The sequence below is a fragment of the Rhagoletis zephyria genome, unplaced genomic scaffold (genome assembly GCF_001687245.7).
Source record: "Rhagoletis zephyria isolate East Lansing unplaced genomic scaffold, Rhagoletis_zephyria_1.1 Rzeph_scaffold_00055, whole genome shotgun sequence".
Lineage (NCBI taxonomy): Eukaryota > Metazoa > Arthropoda > Insecta > Diptera > Tephritidae > Rhagoletis > Rhagoletis zephyria.
Window position 1 is genome coordinate 602,580 of NW_016157139.1, and position 12,402 is coordinate 614,981.

The window sequence follows — 12,402 nt, forward strand, 5'->3', positions numbered from 1 at the left end:
TATAGCTATACAGACCCCAATGCCTGCCAGCGCATCCGCCCAGACAGTCCATTAAGCACACCCTTGAGTGATCTACAAGTTACAAGCGTGTTCAGCATTTGACAGTTCATTATCGTGTACGATGAATATAACAAATTATACACTGAACTATGATAATCTGTACTAGTATCTATAGTAATAGACAAAAATTTGCAATGTTTTTACACTTTTGCAATTAGTTTCGGGTGCTATTACATAGTCATGACTTGTGCTACTCTGCCATAGTACGGATGTTGCTCCTTTTCATACCACGTAATTTTGTATACAACTCTGAATCACCAAAATTCATGCTCCTTCTCGTTATCAACCCTGATCAGATTTTACCCCCGAGGAGTACTCAAAAAGGTTTATTACTGTATATACTGTGCTATTTATTAGATGGCAGACTCAAGGAGTCAATGTGCCAAAATGCGGGTATAAACAATTATTGATTATTTAATATCGGAACCGAGATCATATAAGTTAATTGATTGGTTTTCACACACTTTTGAAACACAAATTATATGCTTTTTTACTGCAGACAAGTTGTTGCCTCAAAACACAGCAGAAATCTTCCAATCAGGGCTGCCAACTCTTCTTAGTTATGAGGTGCCATATTGAGGGTAAAAAAAGTGCCAAAATGTGCCAAATAGAAAAATAAAAGTGCCAAAAAAGGTGTAATTCCTTTTAATCATTCACATTTAGCAATAAAATAAAGCCACATTTTCAAAACAAAAGTGCAATGATAAAATAAGATAAACCAGTTGAATAGCCTTTATAAATTATAAAATTTTAGTTGAGAAAAGAAGTGCACGCAAAAGGGTTTCACAAAAATGTATTGAAATGTTATTTTTTCTACAAAAGTGCCATTTTGGCACTTTTTGCCAAATTGAAAAATTAAGTGGCATTTGAAGTAAAATAGCACGGCNAATACCCTCTACCTGCAATTTGCACAAAAACAAATTTGTGATTTTAGAAACCATCTGGGATTTATTACCTGTCATTATATAAGGTAACATTAATATCACTGATGGCAGTTAAAGCTTAGGTGGATTTTTATATCAGACTCTCATCTTTGTGAAAAATGTGCAGATAGAGGGTATTATTGAATATAAGCCCTCGATGTTTAAAATATATACAAATTTTATTTCAACGTATACAAAAAATAAATCTACCTGCGTTACAGCACGCCGGGAGACGGGGAAGGGGGCCGGCGGCCGCAGCGTAACGTGACGCGCTGACGCGGGCCGCCGCGAAGCTAAGCAAATGTTTGAAAGAGAAATAATGTCAATGGATTTTATTTCGTTTTTAAAAAGGTAATAATGTCAATTGACTTTATTTCGCACCAGGGTTTTATCAGCTATAACTTCGGAACCATAAGCCCTATGAACTTGAAATTTGGTATGCAGACTCAGCTACGGTAGGTGCTTATAGTAAGGTGTATATGAATAAGTTAAAAAAGGGGCGTGGCACATCCCGTAGGCGTGGAAGTTTTTATCAGCTGTAACTTCGGAACCATAAGCCCTATGAACTTGAAATTTGGTATGCAGACTCAGCTACGGTAGGTGCTTATAGTAAGGTGTATATGAATAAGTTAAAAAAGGGGCGTGGCACATCCCGTAGGCGTGGAAGTTTTTATCAGCTGTAACTTCGGAACCATAAGCCCTATGAACTTGAAATTTGGTATGCAGACTCAGCTACGGTAGGTGCTTATAGTAAGGTGTATATGAATAAGTTAAAAAAGGGGCGTGGCACATCCCGTAGGCGTGGAAGTTTTTATCAGCTGTAACTTCGGAACCATAAGCCCTATGAACTTGAAATTTGGTATGCAGACTCAGCTACGGTAGGTGCTTATAGTAAGGTGTATATGAATAAGTTAAAAAAGGGGCGTGGCACATCCCGTAGGCGTGGAAGTTTTTATCAGCTGTAACTTCGGAACCATAAGCCCTATGAACTTGAAATTTGGTATGCAGACATATGTATGGGAGGTGTTTCGAATAAATGTATATATACATGTGTCTGTAAAAGGGGGATAAATATGTATTCAACTATTTGACCACTCGGATATTTAAAACTGTGTTTTTTGAAACCTTATAGTCTTTAGACCATCTTGAAATGGAAAGATTAAATCATTTTATTGATCCCGCGATGTTGTTAAACGAAGCATGTGCATGTATAAGGAATACAACTTTTTCTGAAATAAACATTCTACAGGAAAAATGCGCTATACTAAGGGCCGGTTACTCAATGTTTGGTTAACACTAATCTCCGATTAAACATAGTTATTGACGTTACCGACTCCCTGTTGTATGCATGGAGTCGAAGAGGTCGACAATGATGTCTAACCGCAGATTAGTGTTAACCAGACATTGAGTAACCGGCCCTAAACAGCTAAGCGAATAGGAAGCTAAACGGAATGTGCCATAGTGGACTAATTTTAATTTAAAAAATTCTATCGTTGACCTTATCCAGCTAATATTAATAATGGAACAAGATTTTTAGTACAGAAAGTGGTGATCAATACATATTAGTTAAAGTACGATAAATCTTAAAGTATGGCTTATAAGAACGCCATAATTTAGAAAGAAAAGAAAATAGTTTTTCTCCTCTAATTTATGCTGATCTAAATATTTGAATTACTGTTTTATATTTTGATTTAATTACCCCGAACGACGTCGGGTGCTCTGCTAGTCTATATATATAGAAATGAAATGTTTTCCGTATGACGGCGATGCCTGACCAAACGGCTGAACCGAACCCCAATTCTGTAAAAAGCACATTTTTGGACCTTCTGTGTGGAAGGTTTTTTGATTTAAAAAAATTTGAAATTCTTTGTTGATGTTGCCGAAAAATGAAGAAAGCTGAGACGTCGCGATTTCACAATTTCATAGAGTTTTCTGTACATTAAATGTCACTAAGCTACCAAACGGTTAGCCCGATTTGGTTGATATTTGGAATATATGTCAGTACCTTGAAGGGAATATTCCGACTAAAAATTTAACCGCTAGGTGACGCTAGGGCCGGGATATTTCTAAAAACTGCATTTAGTTGCAGATTTGGCTCATATTTAGAACATTTGTTAGCCAATTGAAAGGGAATATTTGGACTAAAAAATTACACGATAGGGTGCGCTGGGATAGGGATATTCCTTATACAGTGGGACAATGATGGATATCTACACATATACATACTTCACATTAAATTGTCGAAATCTCTATTTTGAGGGCACCAATATATCTCTTAAACCAACTATGCTGGGGAAACTTGGCACGGATGCATAAATTGTAAATACCTTACTTACGGCGAAAACTGGAAGCTATTGGAAAAGGGGGTATGGCACCTCCCATACATACTGAACATCTCCTATCGCTTTTCTTTGGAACCGCTTACGCCAACATCCTGAAATTTGACACAGTGTTATCAATATCGAAAAGGAAATAGGTATAGGAAAAGGGGGCGCTTATGCTAAAGTCCTGAAATTTGACACAGCACACATGTATGTTATCAGTAGCGTACTTATGGCGAAAAGTGGCAGATATTGGAAAAGGCGGCGTGGCACCTCCCATAACGCCCTAAATTTGAAACAGCCACATATGTTATCAATACCTTACTTTCAGAGAAAAGTTGCAGGTATTGGAAGAGGGGGCGTGGCACCTCCCATACAAACTGAAATTCTTATATCGCTTATGGCTGGAACCGCTTAAGCCAACATCGTGAAATTTGAAACAGCTATATATGTTATTAATGCCATGCTCACGACGGAGAGTGACAGGTATTGGAAAAGGGGGCGTGGTACCTCCCATACAAACTGAACTTTTCATAACGCTTATCCCTGGAACTGTTTAAGCCAACGTCCTGAAATTTGACACAGCTACATATGTTGTCAATAACGAACTTGCTTACTTGCTGTCTTAATTAGCGTACAGCCATCGCAGGAGATCTGTCAGTTTCATCCCAAGCGAAATGCTCATCGCAGAGAAATTTTGGTACTTGGGCATGTCATCGCACAAGATTTCATTTCAAAAATTGCTTACGACACATAACGAAAATTACTGTGTTCGCAAAAATAACTTACTCCCCGTTGTTTTGAGCATACTTATAATAGAAAAACACAACTTCACCAAAAGCTAAGTTAAAAAAGCTCTGAAGCTAACTATTTAACAGTTCACCCTTGCGATGAGCGGTATACACATGCGAATCATCGCCAGAGATCTATCGCAAAACATGAACAATCGCTAATGGGGACAACAAGTTACGTCTAACAGGTCTATTCTGCGCTGGTAATAAAAAGTTTGTAACCGGTAAATAAAGTTCCTGTCAATTTTTAAACCCTTTTCGCATTCTGTGTACTCTTGCAACCGGTAAATTTTGTTACCATCTCATAAGCTGGTAACAAAGTATTGCCCCGTGAAATATCCAATGCCAGAATTTGCACAATTCTTCATAGCTGAATCGCTGAATATTTTAACTGCATTACCAACGTTCCTAGAATGGCGGTGACAAGAACTGGTAACATTTTTTGGTAATAAAATTCTCCGGTTACAAAAGCTTCGGTAACGCGCAGAATAGACCTGTAAAAGTGGTAGTTATTGGAATGGCTGCACCCATGAACCAAAAATACAAGATCACGCAGGCAGGAGAGTAGCCCGTAAGAATCGCATTTAGGAAAAAAGTTTAACGATTTTGACATTAGCCGTTTGTTTACATTTCTTCGTTGTTTACAATTTAGTGGTGGCTTTTTACTGCAATTTTCTTCATTTTCGCCTGTGACAACGTGTGTACACATAAGATAAAGAATAATTTAACACAACGGCATTATTTATAGAAGAATTTGCATAATAAAAATGATTATTCATGCGTTCAACAATTTCGGGGTTTTCTCCGTTCTCTTCGTTGTTTACTTCTTACAACAAAGATGGCGTCGAAATTTCGGCAGCAAGAAAATAACTTTTTTCTTTCTTTCCTTCCCGCGTGATCTTGTGTCTTTCGTTCATGGGCTGCACCTATATATGTACATATACATAGATAGGCAAGCATCACTGGGAACCATTTTCTCCTGGATTTCTAAATCGCATTGAGCGATTGTTACTTTCTTTTTAATTTTTGGGAAAGGGTAACATTTTTTGTGAAAATTTTTAAGAATTTTTTGAAACTTTGCACAAAGTATGAAATTTTAATTTTTATGACTTTCGTTATACATACACATGTATCTATATACATACCTAAAATGGATTTTCTCACACAAGCTCTTGACTCAATCGTTATCCATTCGTCCTGAAATATACTAGCCAGAAATGCGATTGCTTTATAAAAAGAGAACCATTTAGAAATATGAGTGTTTTTATGCTCTAGGAAATAATTTCTACAACTTCACTTACGCGGTTTTGCATTTTGCTGATACGCGGTTTTGAATTTTGTTGATACGCGGTTTTGCACTTTAAACGACGATATGGTCCTGTTATAGACTAACTACTACAAAACTCGCTTGGTGGCATTGGAGTTGAGTCATTTATAAGGGTCGTATTTATTGACCGATTTCGTTCAAGTTCGCAATGTGAGCCACCTGTATGATGAATTCGCTTGCAAGAAATGGACCTGCTGGGTTGCGCTGGAGGCGAGATATTTAGAAAATCCTTATTTTTAATACAACCAGGTTGAAATTTATAATGATAATTTCATGATAAGCAATTGTTTTGCAGAAAAGAGACCCAAGGATGGCGCTGCAGCCGTAATATAAAGAAACCCCATGGGTTTGGCCTGCTTTGGCCCTATGTTTATTTTACGTGAATTAACTTTTCAGATGGTTAAATAAAATTGTGTAAGCGCCCCTTTGTCTGACGCCCTCATACACCCTTAAGGCGATCTTGCATTTACCACCGATTAACGAAATCGCTCGGCGCGGCCGTTTTCGCAGCAGTAAGGCACAAAGAAGCCAGTTCATAAATATTAAGACGAATTATAAAAGTGGCAAATTGGCTAGGAAAGATTCGACCACATCCGTCCAAGAAGGAACACGGTTTGTATATCAATGGCTTCATTTGAACGATATTTAAGATCACACGACTCATTTAGCCAATGTACGGGAAAACTTTTCATCCTGAGGGGCTGCGAGGATTCTTGGCCCTCTTATAAACAGAAAATGCTCATTTGTTCTCTTAGGCTTCCTTATAAGGATTTTTATTGGCTTCCGCATCGGACCATTGTTGTAGTTGCAAGATCAAAGGAGATTATACACGCTTAGCAGAAATTTCACAGGTAGAAATAAGACCATCGCCAAAGCTTATGACATTGAAAGGGATTGGAATTCCATATGACATCAAAGAGATACTATTTTTGGCCTTTTTTACTGTACAGACCGTTTTTTATTTTAAACGCTATTTTTGCATTCGCCCACACAAAAGTTCTTATTAGGCGTCGCGAAGCAAGCGGGCGTTGGCTAGTAGTATTATAAAAATTTTCACACAAACGCGGTTTAACATAGATATGGTACATAAAAATCAAACATAGATATGACAATTTTTCGATAGTATCGAACTTCAAATCAGGAATGTTCGATATTTAAGAAAGTATTGATATCATGAATCGATTTAATTCATTGCATGTAAAATCGCTATGGCGATATATCGGGCTGAACAATATCGATATCGGAAAAATCGATGTTGAAAATCCTACTCCCAATTGAATAGAATATTAGACCTGCCTATCAACTCACCTAATTGTGTTATTTCCATCTTGTATATTTACTGAGGATTAAAACGGCATGCCGGTCGACTCAAGCGGTTTGTCAAACTTAAGAGCTAAATAAATCACACAAGCTGCTGATGAAACCTACTTTAGTATTTTCCCATACACTTTTTTGTAGATGAAAAATAAAATTCAACTTAAATATCGATCTTGCAGGTAAAGTATCGATGTCTTCGATATATCGACCTTGGAAAATCGATTCAAAAAATCGATTATCGTGCCATGAAATATCGATGTTCAGAATAATCCATACGATATCGAACATTTTTACTTCAAATATGGCCGATAGTGGTCGCCATCGATAGTTGCAATAGTGATGTTCCATCGATAGTGCCATCGATAGTTTGCCACCACTACGGTGAGCGGCTAATTTGTGATTTTGTCGTGATAGGGTAAAGATGGATAGCAACATGATACAAAAAAGAAGTTTCATTTAATGACATTCGTTGTTGTTGTTAACCATTTGACTTTTAATAAAATTATGACATTTCATCAAATTCATCCTACCCGATCACTAGAAGAAATATTTTTTTTTTAAGCAGAATATTTTATCAGTACATTCAAAGATGTGGAATATGACGAACTAGAAAATTATGCCGGCTACATGATTTCGAAAATGGGGTTGACGACTAGGTTTCAAAAAGCATGAAGAAAGTGTATACTTACATATCGTCGCTTAAAGTAGAAAACCGCGTATCGTCATTCTGCAAAACCGCGTAACTGACATTTTTTGCCAAAAATTGGATTTGCTCACACAAGATCTTGGCTCAAGCCTTATCCATTCGTCCTGAAATGCGATTTCTTTGTAAAAAAGGGAACCATTTCGAAATATGAGTGTTTTTACTCTCTACAAAATAATTTATGCAACCTCACATACGCAGTTGTGCATTTTGTTGATACACGGTTTTGTACTTTAAACGACGATCTGTTAGTTGTTTATCGGAGGGCGGTCTGTTCAAGCCGACTTCAGGTGTTTTGCATAAATTAAAAATTTGTGAAATTTAATGATGATGCGCTAATCACAAAGCCTAATTTTTTGCAAAATCTTATGAGAAATGTGAAAGTAAATTTGAACCAAAATATAAAAAGGTTTTATTTGGGAAGAACATTCTTTAGAATTCGACTTTTAAATCGCAAGATTGCATTCAAAATAAGAAAACAAAAAATAACAGAATAATGCGCGCGTGGTTTTTATTACAAAATGAAAAGAACAATTACGATGAAGTCTCCTTTAACAGTTTACATTTTAAATATTTTTAATAAANAATATTTACTGATTTATTGAAGATTTTGTATTTCTCTAAATTACCGTTATAAGGGATGTGGGCGTGGTTATTGTCCGATTTTAGAAATTTTCGGCCATTTGGTATGTTGTGCGAAGGCCAACAACTGTGCCAAGTTTGGAAGAAATTGGTGCAGCGGTTACAAAGATATACACATGTAACCATAAGTGGGCGTGGCTACGCCCATTTTCCGAAAATTTATAATATTCTTATTTTTCGTCTACAACTTATAGTAAATATCAATTTTGAGTGAATAATCTCCAGTAGTTACTAAAATATCGCAGTTTTCGTATTTCTGAACATTACCGTTATATGGGAAGTGGGCGTGGTTACAGTCCGATTTCGCCCATTTTCAATACCAACCTACCTTGGATAAATGGAAACCTACATAAAAAATTTCGTTGAGATATCTCAATTTTTGCTCGAGTTATCGTGTACACGGGCGGACGGACAGACGGACGGACAGACAGACATGGCTCAATCGATTTCTCTTTTCATTCTGATCATTTATGTATACATTTGTCTATATCTATCTCGATTCGTTTTGACTGTTACAAACAACCGTTATGTGAACAAAATTAATATACCCTTGTGCACAAGTGCGCTCGGGTATAAAAAGGTGCCAACCACGTAAGCAAAAAAAAGTACCAAGCACTAATAATGGTTTTTGATTTGAAATGTTATTACTTTGGTATAAATATGGGAAAGAAAATACTCTGATTTATTGTTTTAATATTATTAAAGTGGCAAGGCTGTTGATATTACTCACAATTTATGAAACTTCAAAAAATTTTATTATCCGTCAAAAGTTGTTTATTGAAACTACCTTCTTTTTACCTTCCTTTTATTAGCTCGGGATGTAACTATGTAATATTGATGCGCCTAAAAGATGCAGCGATTTCTATTCTCAAGTTACATATCTGCTGACAGTACGAATGGCAATTATAATAGGGAGGTTTTAGTTTTTTACACTATAATCTTATTTGTATCATGGATAGCAAGGCGAATTAATATGAGGTGATAGCAGGAGTACAAAAACAAAAATTTACATGTATTTTGTTTTTGCTTTGGCGGCTTAAACTGTCAAAATCTGTAAGAGTGTGTGTAGAAATTCAAACAAAATTTTTCAATTTGATATCAGAAGCCGTGCGGCGAAACACATACACAAAATCAGCTGATCTAGTAACACCACCTTATATAAATTCGCCTTGATGGATAGCATGGATAACATGATACGAAACTCTTGCTCTCGTGAGAGCGCTGTCAAAACGCACATTTTTTATAACATTTTCGAGTGCTGCCACACAGTGAAAAAATGATTGGGTATTTTTGAAAATATTTATGGGTATTTATTTTGCAAGTACATATAATGGGAACTAATAAACAGATACATGTTTCATTTTCCAATGAAATACGGTTAACAAAACGGAAAATTAAATCAGCAATAAATAAATACATAAAACATTTAATTTTTGAACAAAAAACGAGAACAGTAATTAACAAAATAAGAAAAAACTTAAGATGCGTCAGAATATGCCAAATATAACATCAAATAATATGGAAAATTAAATCAACAATAAGTAAAAATATCAAATATTTAATTTTTGAACAAAAAACGATAACATTAATTTACAAACAAAGAAAAACTTAAAACGCGTCAAAATTTCAGAAATATGAGATCAAACTTCATAAAATATAATACTGCTATACAGCAGTAAAGAAAATAACTATTGCTTTTAAAGCAAATAAACGTATTTACATATTTACAAAAATACTGCCATAAGAATGATTTTAAGCGAATCTATATCCACTTATGAATAATATAATGCTATTTTACCAATTCCAAAAATTTATTCTACAGATGCGAAACACACAAGATTTTTGTTCTGAAATTAGGGGTGCTAAAGTCTATATTAAAAAATTTTAACAAAAAGAAGATTCTAATCCTTATGAATAAGGCCAAAACAAGATTCTGACACTTTTTAACTTATCAAATAAAATTTAACCTACACCTATTCTGGACAAGTTGAATCAAATTCTTTAAGGAAACGTTTTTCTAATTCTTTCAAATAATCTAGGAATTGCTGAGGCGGCTTAATCAAATTACATCGGTCAATTTGTCTTTGCTGGGTGAAATAAAATTGACTGAGGGTCGTCGTTATCTAAATATGGCAAGGGTTGAGAGCAAGTATGTGTCTTAAAAATTTTCAGGTAAAGATAGCCGCAAAAATAAGCGTACGCATTCTAATTTAAGAAATGTACTTCTAAATCCTCGGCATCATGCTGTTCCTCTAATCTAAGTCTGTTAAACGTATGCTCTGGTCGAGGTAGACTTTGAAATTCCTGCCAAGAAATATCCCGAACTACATTGTCATTGCACACACTTTCTAATATTTGATTGCACTGTTCTGGTAAAAAACGTTCGTTTTGTGAGACGGGTTGGCAGTTTCCATTTATTACGATGTTTGTATATCGTAAACCCCAAGACTTTTTAAACAAATTGCAGAACATATAAGGTGTTATCCTTACACTTCCGCCACCCACTCTTCTTACCTGTCCGAAATAGTTCTCTAAAACGTCCTGGCAAAGTCGTCTCGTTTGTAAGGTATTGAAACCTTCGTGCGACAAAAAGCGCCACAAACGTCTTAAACTATTAATATTTAATATCCAACCGTTGATGTAATTGAAAGAATTTGTAACGTCAGACCCAGTTTCATCTTCTACTCTAATTGTATTCAAAATTTCTAAAGCATCTTCCACAAATTTAATTTGTTCCGCTGCTGCTGAAAAAACTTTTTCGTTGGCAAAATAGCATCAACATTACTACTATTAAATATATCAAAGAGCTTATTAAAAAATAAAACGTATTCCGCGGTGTTAAAAAATGTTGCGGGAGCACAAGTCAAATCTCCCGAGCTGTAAGCGGCTAACATACCTGAACCAACAGTGCCACTAAAGACCTGGGATGCTAGTTTAACACTCATTTTTTGGAAACTATTAGGAAAGATGTGTGCTTCCGATAGCTTTGGAGCGCAATGAACAGGGTTCTGTGAATCTTTATTATAAAAATGTATCATATCTTTCCAACTTATCGGACGCGATTTAAAGCTTACCTTATTTTTAGAATTTTCTAGGCAATTTCTCGTACTTTTAAGGAGGTGGAGGTAAAAAAAGAAAAAATATGTCCTTATCATTTACTTGAAAATATGGTCGTTGTTCTGAAACTCCTAAAATGCGAGCCAAATTTATGAAATTAGAACCCTGATCACACACAAAATGGCAAGGTATAAGACCTATATTCTGCATTTGAGTAATGGCCTCAAAAATATATTTTTGGCTACATCTCCTTTACAGGAACCATGAACTATAAAATATGATACCGGATGGGTCCACGATACCCCACCGATACCTTGGACCATAAGAGTCATTGCGCTATTACCAATCTTACAGGTGCGATTCTCGTCACCATAGTCTTCAACTCCTACAATTTTATCGTATTTTGGAATATACTGCATATGGCACTTTAGTGACATTTCGTCACACGAAATTGATACAAATTTTTGGCCCTGCGAAAAACCTCGTGATCTTAACTCTAAACATTTAATGGAACTATTGCTACAACCTGGGTCACGGGGCCATCCCGAAACGAACTCGTCAAGAGTTCTCTCTTCCGGAAACCTAAGAATGGGCTTCAGGTGTATATATGCTAGAGGAGAACGGAAGTATACACCTAAAGCCAATGTTTTGAAGTGATTGTCGTATCTACGACCTTTGGGATGACGATCACAATTTTTTAAACTATTTTCTACTACTGCTCTAACCTGCGGGGGAAGATAACTACGAAAATCTCTTGTTGAACCTGCTTCGAAATCTCGAATCTCTTTCTCTAAGTTTTTTAATCTAATTACCATTTCTGAGAATTGAAATTTTAAATATGAAATGTTCCTATCTTTTTCTTCTAACTGAGCCTTTAACCTACAATTTTCCTCCATTACTTTTTTCTCTCTAGCTGCGATTGCGGTGAAACTTAGATTTGTTTGGCTTCCTCTTTCTACTCCACTTTTGCCCGAAATAATCACATTTAAGTCTCTTATTTCCCCCTGAGCTTTTTCCGCGACAGTTGCTAGTAATAAAAGATTCGATCAACACGTTCATCTGAGATATCTTCAGGCAACGGAGGCGAAAAGTCTTCAACTCCCAATGCGATAGTCGAATTGGGAGTCACAATATCTTCTTCAAAGCTTGATGTAGATAAATTAAGCAAAGAAGGTGAATTGTGTAAATTAACATCAGGAACCGTGGTGGACACCAGCTTCTTCTCTAATTTCATGGCATCGGAGAAATGACGATCACAAGC